Source organism: Theropithecus gelada, chromosome 12, assembly GCF_003255815.1.
Source record: "Theropithecus gelada isolate Dixy chromosome 12, Tgel_1.0, whole genome shotgun sequence".
Lineage (NCBI taxonomy): Eukaryota > Metazoa > Chordata > Mammalia > Primates > Cercopithecidae > Theropithecus > Theropithecus gelada.
In genome coordinates this window covers 6,796,434-6,807,814 of record NC_037680.1, presented here as the reverse complement: position 1 = coordinate 6,807,814, position 11,381 = coordinate 6,796,434, and positions in this window count along the sequence as shown.

Sequence of the window (11,381 nt, the reverse complement as noted above, 5' to 3'; positions counted from 1 at the left end):
CTAGAAGACCTTCAGGTTCTATTGTGAAGGGAGTACCAGAAGTACAGTCTGCGGAGTTTAAGAATTTCCAGGAGATAACAAGAACATAATACATAGCTATTCAGATGGACCTCTCAAATGGTGATGGGATGAAGAGCACAGTGTAAAAGATGTCAAAGTAGTCTGTGCAAACTTTGGAGCCACTGCTGGTTATGTGAGCAGAGAGGAAAGGAGGACTGCGATTTCACTGCCACTGCGAAATATGGTGGCATGTTCTGAGGTTTGCTACTTGAAGGCTCAGGAGGGGTTAAAACTGGATAGCGTGGGATGACAGGGTCGTGGTGGAGGACATTAGCAATCTCTCCCTCTTTACCTGAAGCAAATGATCGTGGATTTTCCCAAAGTTAAGTTACTATAATTTGGAAACCACCTACATGTCCAATAAGGAGTAGCTAAAACACATGATGGGATTATAGGACATCCAATTAATGAGATTCTGTGCAGTCCTCAATATGGTACTGTGGAAGAATACTTAATAGCATTAAATTATACTTACTACATAGCTGTAGGTGGAGAATTATGGAGAGTGCATTCCCATTTTTGTAAGTGTATTGTCATAGACATTTGTCATGTTCATGACTGCTTGTGATCTTATGAACAGCTTTTCTATGTTTAGGGACATCCCCGTGTTATAACCATCTCTCCAACATTGAAACCAGAACTCAAATTTTCAGTTTCACAGCTGGGATGCAGGCGTATGATCTGAACTCCACCAATCAGATGTACCAAGTGAGAGAATTCAGTCCTGAAGTGAGTCAAGTGTGCAAACAATCCCTGTGCAAACCCTTCCATTTTGCTGAACAGGTGGGGACATTTTCTTGAGGGAGTTCATGGGAGAAACTGACTGGGTTTTGGAGGTAGCAGTAGTAGCAGCTTCCTCCTCAGCCTAGTTTTGCAAAGTGGTTTGGGGCATTGTTTATGGCCACTTAGTCCTCAGCCTAGCTCCCAGCCCTCTCTATTTTGTGAAAGATCTGACACTTTAAAAGAATAATCTCCTTTATAAACTTCTTAGTCAACATCACGTAGTTACAGCACAATGTTAACACTAATTTTTTTGTTTTACACTTGTTTTTGTTTTTGCAAACATGTATTCAACAAAAAAATTATTCAACTGTCTACCATTGCTGAGAACTCAGCCAAGTCCTAAAGGAGCAAAGATGCTTATGATGCTTTCTTTGCCTCCAGTCCACATATTATGTATACAGTCAGGAATGTTTCTTTAAATAATCTTGGCAAGGATTTTTCTAAAGGCTGTATGAGCATATAATGAGTTTGAAGGATGGTGATGTAATTACCGTATATTGCATAAAATGTATTTAAATTATTGTAGCAGTCGTTGATTTAATTTTATTACTAAATTAGGCTATTTTCTCTGTGAATGTTGCGCTCATCTTTTGTTCTCATGTATGTAGTTCCCTACTTTAGTTGAATCCTCTTACTTTTCTCTTTTCCATTTAAAATATTATTGCGATTTTAAATTTACCATATTATTATATTTTTTCAATTAAAAGTTTTAACAAAGTAGGAAAGACAATGAGACAAAAGTTCATGAAGTTACCTTCAAATGGATTGAATTTTTTATGTTTTTTTATTTCTACCCCTCTGCTTGGATTGGATTTGATAATATTTTTATTTGTTTAGTGGTTACCTTACAATTTGTGACATGCTTATTAATTGTAATGTATATAAATACAAAATACATATATATTTATAACAAAGAATAAGATTTATTTGGTATCTTTATATCCCTTAAAAATAAAACTAAGACCTTATCATGTTTTGCTTACCCATTGAACCCCACTGTGATTTTTTTTCTTTTTTTTTTTTCATTTTAGACAGAGTCTTGTGTTATTACACAGGCTGGAGTGCAGTAGCCGATCTCGGTTTGCTGCACCTCTGCCTCCTGTGTTTAAGAGATTTTCATGCCTCAGCCTCCTGAGTAACTGGAATTACAGGTGCACGCCACCACACCTGGCTAATCTTTGTATTTTTAGCAGAGATGGCGTTTCACCATGTTGGCCAGGCTGGACTCAAACTGAATGACCTCAGGTGATCTGCCTGCCTCAGCCTCCTAAAGTGCTGGCATTATAGGCGTGAGCTACCGTGCCTGACCTTCAATTGCTATTTTTTAATGGCCAATAGATAACTAGATTTATAAATATGTTTGGTCCATGTCTTTGCTTACTGCAATCTCCTATATTCTACTCCTTTTCTCTCATTTTTTGCTAAAGCTTATCCTTCAGTATTTTAGTCAGTGTCTGGGGAAGGTAAAAACATGTGTTTTTAGTAAGTTTTTAAAAAGTTTTTATTTTTCTCTCATTCTTGGATTATGTTTTAGCTCAATTTGAAATTCTAAGTTCACAGTTATTTGCCCTAAACACTTTGATTACATCATTGTCTTGTGTTCATTCATTCATCTTTGCTAACTAGAAATACCCTGGTAGTCTAGCTCTCTAAAAGGATTTCATTTTATGTCATTTAAAAAACATCACTCATAACTTTTAGGATTTTGTCTTTAATTTGAGGTTTTATGGTTTAATAGTATACATGTTGATATGCATAGTGTTTTTCTTTTTCTTTTTTTTTAGATGGAGTTTCACTCTCACCCAGGCTGGAGTGCAGTGGTGTGATCTCAGCTCACTGCAAGCTCTGCCTCCGGGGTTCAAGCAATTCTCCTGCCTCAGCCTCCTGAGTAGCTGGGACTATCAGGCGCCCGCCACCACGCCCAGCTAACTTTTTGTATTTTTAGTAGAGACGGGGTTTCACCGTGTTAGCCAGGATGGTCTCGATCTCCTGACCTCATGATCCGCCCACCTTGGCCTCCCAAAGTGTTGGGATTACAGGTGTGAACCACCATGCCCGGCCTGTATAGTATTTTTCATACTGCACTTGTAGTCATAAGAGCACATATCCTTCCGTTTTGAAAATTTCTCAGCCCTTATCTCTTAGGATGTTTCTTCTATGTTAGCCTATTTTCTCTTTCCAGAATTCCTTAGATACATTTTGGAGACTTTCAATGGATATTTTTTGTCTTCAACTTTTTTCTGTGTTTTATTCTAGGTGGTTTCATCAGTATAAGTTTTTAATTCATTAATTTTCCCTTTGATTGTCTTTTCTAGCTTTTGTCTTATTGGCGTTTTATTTCAGACCATAGTGTTTTTTTCCTTAGATTTATAGTAGATCTCCTTCCTATACACTTGTTTTTGTTTCTTATTTGCCTGTTCTTGTATCACATTTCTCATCCTTTTTATGAATAGTATTCTATGGTATGTTTTGGGTTTTATTTCTTTTTTATGTCAGTTTTAGTTTTTCATTGTTTTCATTTCTTCGATGTTGAATTATCTGCATTTTTTATTTTGCTTGTCTTCTTAGTTTTTGTGTGCTTTGGAATTTCCATTTCATCTTGAATCGGAGTTTCCTCTCATCTCTGTGCACACTTCTCCTCACCTAGAGGATTTATGGATGCCTCTGGGAAGCTTACTAGACACCCCAACTAGAACTAGGTTTTATGAGTGGCTTGATGCATCTAACCTGTAATATAAAACTGGGTACATCTCAGATGAAGCTGAACTATCAAGTGACTTGGTTCAAGTCCTTTCTCTCAGACTGTCTTTCCTTCCACTACGCAGAGCAACATCCTATGTAAGCTGTGACCCCAGGCAGCAATTAGTTTTCACAATCCTTCTTTCAAGATTGAGGGACTCGTTCCCCAAACTATGTTTTCATGAAGTAAGCTGGCTGGCCTTTGTCTCCAAACATTTATGGAAAGCTTTTGGTGCCTGATATATATTTGATGTCAAACTCTTTCCCAGTTTTGTGTCCCTCTGGACACAGAAGTCAGCAGGTCCAAGACTTGAGTGTCCCCTCTTCTCTGAGCTCAGTTTTATTCTAGCTCACAGAAATGTTTATTTGTTCATAAATGCCAGGGAATTTACCTATAAAATGTACGTATCTAACTCAACTATTATTTTATAGAAGATTCTTACTTTGAAGCCCATTTCTTCCATGGCTTGTCTTTAGAATCATCATTAATCATTAGGCTAAACAATATCTGCAAGTTAAATGTATTTTAATTTCCCCTGATTCTCCAAGTTTTTAATAGCCACTCACCTAATTTGACTTCTCAAGTTTGAATTCGTATTATATTTCCAAGGAAAAGACAAAGTAACCACAGTTTCTTTTATTTCTCTTCTGAGACAAGTAATTACATTTTATACCTTCAACAATGTTAACATAATTTTAAAAGGCAATAGTAGAGTAGTGCCTTCAAAAGGGTTTGCATGGAGTCCCCTTAAAGTAAAATTAAAATTTGGCTTCATGGTGCAATGGTTTGTTTTGGCAGTCAATGGAAATTATTTCTTTAATGGAATAAAATGCAAGTATTAAGCAACAAGCTTGAAATGATGAGGGTATTTATGTTTTGGTCTCTTAACAACTGTGTTTTTCTGAGATTATAGGAGCTAAATGCAGTTTGCCTGTTGATGGGTTGCATGCATTGTCAGCAAATGTGGGCAGCTAAGATATTGTTAGTTTTGTACATTTAGGAAGTGTTTAATGAATGCTGGTGAAAGAAGATGGAAGTCTTATAATTTATTTTAAGTGATTTAATTGAGGAGGCTAAGCATCTCAACTTAAGTTTAATTCAAATGTACTGTATACAACCCTGTGAGTCTTTTCATGACTTAAAAAAAGATATAAAGATAAAACTAGAAAATATATTACAGTTAAAGTAAAAATGCATCTTTTAAAGCAAAGAACAAAAAAGTTAGAATGAATGAAGGAAATATGAACATGTTTTTCAATTTGAAGCTTAAAGGAGATACAATAAAATAAACAATCCAAACTGTAATTAAGAAAATACTCCCACTTATAATACAACAAAAAGAATAAAACATCTAGGAATAAATTTAGGAAATGAAGTATAAGACTTGTACACTAAAACTTATAAAACATTGTTGAAAGAAATTAAAGAAGGCTTGAATAAATGGAAAGACATTGAATTTTCATGGAACAGAAGACTTAGCTTTGTTAAGATGGCAGTGCTCCCCAGATTGATCTACAAACTCAATGCAATCTCCCAGTTGGATTTTTTGCAGAAATTTGTAAGCTGATCTTAAAATTCATATGAATTTCCATATGGAAGTGCAAGATATCAGAAACAGCCAAATCATCTTGAAAATAAAGAATGAAGTTGAAAGATTCACACCTCCAATTTCAAACCTACTATAAAGCTATAGTAATCAAGATTGCATGGTACTGACATAAGGCTAGACATATACTTCACAGGTATAGAACTGAGAGTGCAGAAATAAATTCTCTCGTTTATGGTCAATAGACTTTTGACAAGGGAGCCAAGACAATTCTGTGAGAAAAAGAATAACCTTTTCAACAAAGAATGTTAGGATAACTGGAGATTCATGTGTAAAAGAGTAAATTCGGATTCCTATCTCAAACCTACCAAAAAAAAAAAAAAAAAACCCTCAAAATGAATTATAGACCTAAATGTAAGAGCTAAAATTATAAAACTTCCATACTTCCATAATAGAAGTAAATCTTCACTGCCTTGGATTAAGCAATAGTTTCAGATCTGACATCAAAAGCATAAGCAACAACAAAAAACAGATAGCTTGGACATCAGTAAAATTTTTTTTTAAATGTGCCTCAAAGGATATTAGCAGGAAAGAAAAAAAAAAACCCATGAAATAGGAGAAAATATTTGCAAATATTATATCTGACAAGGAACTTCTAACCAGAATATATAAAAAAAAACTCTTAGAACTCAATAATAAAAACCAAATCAACCAATTAAAAATGGACAAAAATCTGAATTGACATTTAGAATACAGATATTTCACTAAAAAAGACATGCAAAGCTGGAGGTATCACATTACATGACTTCAAATTATACTACAAGGCTATAGTGACCAAAACAGTATGGTACTTGTACAAAAACAGACACATAGATTAATGGAAGAAAATACAGAACCCAGAAATAAAGGCACATACCTACAATCAACTGAATTTTGACAAAGTTGGCAAAAATATACAATGGGGAAATGGCACCCTAATCAATAAGTGGTGCTGGGAAAACTAGACAGCCATATGTAGAAGAATGAAACTGGACCCCTACCTCTCACCATATATAAAAATTAACTCAAGATGGATAAAATATTTAAATATAAGACCTGAAACTACAAAAATCCTAGAAGAAAACCTAGGAAATACTCTTCTGGACATAGGCCTAGGCAAAGAATTTATGACTAAGACCTCAAAAGCCAATGCAACAAAACAAAAATAGACAAATAGGATTTAATTAAACTAAAAAGCTTCTGCACAGCAAAAGAAATAAACAATAGAGTAAACAGACAACCTACAGAATGGGAGAAAATATTTGCAAGCTATGCATCTGACAAAGGACTAATATCCAGAATCTACAAGGAACTCAAACAACTCAGCAAGAAGAAAACAACCCCATTAGAAAGTGGCCAAAGGATGTGAACAGACATTTTTCAAAGGAAGACGTACAAGTGACCAACAAACATATGAAAAAAATGTTCAACATCACTAATTATCAGAGAAATGTAAATCAAAACCACAATGAGATAATGTCTCACACCAGTCAGAATGGCTATTATTAAAAAGTTTAAAATCAAAAGATGTTGACAAAAATGTGGAGAAAAAGAAACTCTTTTACACTGTTGGTGGGAATGAAAATTAGTACAACTTCTATGGAAAACAGTATGGAGATTTCTCAAAGAATTAAAACTAGAACTACCATTCAACCCAGCAATCCCACTACTGGGTATCTACTCAAAGGAAAATAAGTCATTATGTCATATGTTTATTGTGGCACTATTCACAGTAGCAAAGATATGGAATCAACCTAAGTGTCCATCAATTAATCATTTAATAAAGAAAATATTCTATATATTCACGTATGTACACACACACAACACCATGGAATACTACACAGTCATAAAATAGAATGAAATACTGTCTTTTGCAGCAACAAGGATGGAAATGGAAGACATTACCCTAAGTGAAATAACTCAAAAATAGTAAATCAAATATCATATGTTCTTTCTTATAAGCAAGAGCTAAACAATGGGTATGCATGGACATACAGAGGGAAACAATAGACACTGAGAACTCCAAAGGGAGGGAGGATGGCTGGTGGGGGGTGAGGGCTGAAAAATTAACTACTAGGTACGTTGTTCACTATTTGAGTTATGGGTATACTTAACACTCAAATCTCATCATTATGCAGTGTATCCGTGTAACAAACTTGCATAGGTATCCCCTGAATCTAGTTTTACAAAACTCTTTAAAAAGATAAGTAGCCAACAAACACATGAAAAGATGCTGAACATTATTAGTCATTCGGGAAATGGGAATCAAATCCACAATGAGATACCGCTTCTTATAAGTGGCTATAGTAAAAAAAAAAAAAAAAAAAGATGGGCAGTAACAGCTGTTGAAAAGATGTGGAGAATCTGGAATTCTCCACACATGGCTGGTGAGAATGTAAAATGGTGCAGCCACTTTGGAAAACAGTTTGGCATTTCCTCAAACTGATAAACAGAGTTTCCACTTGATCCAGCAATTTCTCTCCTAAGTATATACCCAAGAGTAAAGAAAGCATATGTCCATACAAAAAGTTGTACAGGAGTGTTTTAACAAAAATGTGGAAACAGCCCAGATGTCCATTACTGGTAAATATATACATAAATGTATAAATAAAATATGGTATACCCATATAATAGAGTATTAGTCAATTAGAAAAAGGAATGAAGCATTGCCATGTGCTGCAACATGGATGATTCCTGAAAACATGATGCTAAGTGGAAGAAGTTAGTCACAAAGATTACTTGTCATGATTCTACATGTGCGAAGTGTCCAGAATAGACAAATCCATGGAGATAGAATGTAGATAAATGGTTGCCTGGGGCTGGGTAAGGGGTAGGAGATGGAGAAGGACTGCTAATATGTATGGAGTTTCTTTTGAGAATGTTGAAAATGTTCTACAAATAGATTATGGTACTAGTGGTACAACTCTGAATTCACTAAAAACCAGTAAAGTGTATACTTTAAATGGATCAATATTATGGTATATGAGTTATACCTCAATAAAGCTGTAAATTAAGAGATGTGATGAATTTAAAGGCATTACATTCTTTTAAAATTGTTATATTGATCAAAATATTTTAAGGCCAAAGGGATCTTAGGGATTACTTACTTCATTTTTCTCTATATGTGAGATTAAGAAATTGAGGACTAGAGAAATTAATTTGTCAGAAGGTATACAGGTAGTTAGTTATGGAACCAAAAATACACAACTTATATTTTAATTTCCAAAATGGATCAAGATTTTTCTAACCTCCACAGAAACCATCTACACAGCAAAATATGATGTATAGATGTGGTCATAATTCAGATAGTTGGTCAAATATCCAATCCAGGTCAAAATATCCATATGTGACCTGAATTTTATTTTATTTTTTGTGTGTGTAGGAGACAAATAATAAAACTAACAAGAAAGAAAAACATAAGATTACAGAGGCATGTGCTTGCATACCTTGGATAATCTATTAAATTAGATATATGAAACTGTCTTTGAAGGAGAGACTTTTAAATTTCTGGGCTGTAATGTCATATGTGAATATCTAAAAATTATTCAGTAACCCAAGTAATATTTTAATTTTAATTTTAATGCAAGGAGAAAAAACCTTTATGCTTTCAGAACTTATTTCTATAACTTATGATAATTGCTTCCACATTTTGACTTCACATAAAAGGAGAGTAAATCATCTTTGAATAGAAAGTTAGAGTTTCTTCCATTTGCACAGGCAGGTGATGGGAAATTAAATTAGACTCCCTTCCCTTTGCTGTACCTAGTTTTTTTGTGCTCATGTTTGAGACTTCAATCCTCCCTTCTTCTTGAAGTTTTACATTAATTCAAACTTTAAAAATAACTATCAAATTTTAGAGGAGGAGGGAGGTTTGTAAGAACTCACATAACCAAAGTGTAGCCAATAGGTTACACACTTCTCAGAGATATTGGTTTGTGAACTACTTTTTAAAAACCGAACTAATCTTCAAACATTGAGAGATTTTTACATAGATGATCTGGATTTCTGACTTCTCTTGAAAAATTGAAGAGTTTGGTAAAGTGGACCTTCCTTCCTGCATGGTGGTTTTTAGTTGCAGTTGGATGCCAGCTGCCCTTTTTGCATGGGTCCTGCCCAGGTGGGCACAGCTCCCCGGGGGCTGCTTCATGCATTTACATTACCTTCCCAACATATCAGTCATTTGGGTTTGCAATCTCTGACTTAGTCCAATTACCCAGCTCTTTATTTTCCCCATAAGGTGCTTCTTTAAATGAGTAGGCCCCTAGTGAAATAATTCAGAACTCATTGTCACTATTACCACATTCTTTGATCAAAAGAGCCAGAAACGCTGCTGATTATGTAAGAGAATCAAGCTGAATTGTGCCCCACCTCCCCCTAGCCCCTCAAAAATCATGAACCTACCAGTATTTTGGATCTTAGAAACATTCTTAATGAAGGTGAGCGTTGGTTCTTGGGACAATGAAAAATACTAAAATATCATAATAGTCCATGGTCTTTCAGAAGCCACATATATCTGTACATAAACAGATATTCAGTAAATCTGTGGTGTTAAAATTTCATGGTGAAGGGGGTGAAACTGGGGGAAAAATTAAAGAATGCTGGGTGGCAGGCAGGCAATCAAAGTTATATATATACTGAAATAAAGGAAGAACTCAGACTAATGCCTGGCCTGACATTTTCCTGTCAGATGTAGCTCCTTCTTATAGGAGGGACACTGAATAAATGTGTAAAGGAAACAGTAATCAAGTCAGGGTGGGGCACTGCCTTTCATCTAGCACCACCAGAGCCCATCTGATCCAACTGCCCAAATAACCAAGCATTTCTTTTCCATAAAAGAGAAAAACAAGAACTTTTAACATGGGTGATATAAGTATAAATTGCTACAGTACAATCATTTTTGGGGAGCAATTTGGCACTGCTGTGGCACTCAAACATGTGCACAACCTGTGACCCAAGGATTTCCTCATATGAGAAAGAATCTTCTGCCTCTGATCCAAGGATGCCAGAACAACAATGTTCACAACGGTACTGTTTGCAATGTGAAAATGTAAATTAAAAAAAAAAAAAAAAAAAAAAAGGTGAAACAACTAATACCCATTCTTTTGGAATTGGGGTGAATCGTTTTAAGTCCATTCAATAGGATTCCTAAAGTATTTTAAAATAAACTAGAATTATTTTATCAGCATTGATAAATCTTGATGCTATAATGTTAAGTGAAAAAAAATACAGCTGAATATAGAAAGTAGAATATCATATATACATAAACTGAAACACACATAAAACAGTGCTGTGTATCATTCTAGGTTTATACATACACAGTAGAAATATCATTCTAGGTTTATACATACACAGTAGAAATATAATTTATGCACAGCAAGAATGCTTTCCTACTACAGGAGAGTGGCTACTGCTAGAGAAAAAGTAGGATAGAATAGGGGAATGGGGCTACAACTACATCTACAATGCTTTTATTACTTAAAAGAGAGAAAAGATTAAAGCAAATATGGCACAAGATTAATCTTTGTTAAATACAGGGTGGTAGGTACATGAATCCCTGTACTTTTCAGTATGTTTAACTTTTTAAAAATGAAACACTTAAAAGCACTATAGGGATTCAGGAATATATAAAAAATTTCCTCAATCTGGTAATTGGTAGCTACAAAGAAATCAATCCCATTCTTATGGATAAAAACATTACTACTAATTCTACTGAAGTCAGGAGCAAAAGTTTCTGCTACAAACTTGCTTCCCTGGTCAATGTTCTACGACCAGAAAATGAAACAAGACTTATAAATATTAGACAGGAAAAGCCAAAAATGTTGCAATTTTCTACCTAAAAAAATCCAATAAAATAAGCACATTTAGAACCAGAAAGAGTGCTTAGAAATTTACGTAAACTTGATAAAGTTTTTTAATCAATAAGCTTATTTCTGGCGCTGCATATAACCAATTAGAAAATGCAAGCAGAAAAAAATGTATATAATTCTCAAGAGCAATAAAAAACATACTTAGTATTTAAAGAAATTATGCCCAAAGGCTATTGAATTAATTTGTTAATTCAATAAATTAATGATTGAATTAATTTAATGCAATAAATTAATGATTGGATTAATTTATTAATGCAATAAAATTAATAAAGAAGTTATTAATAAAATATTAATTTGGGTGATTGTGCTGTTTACATCCTTTCCTTCTTTCCTTCCTTCCTTCCTC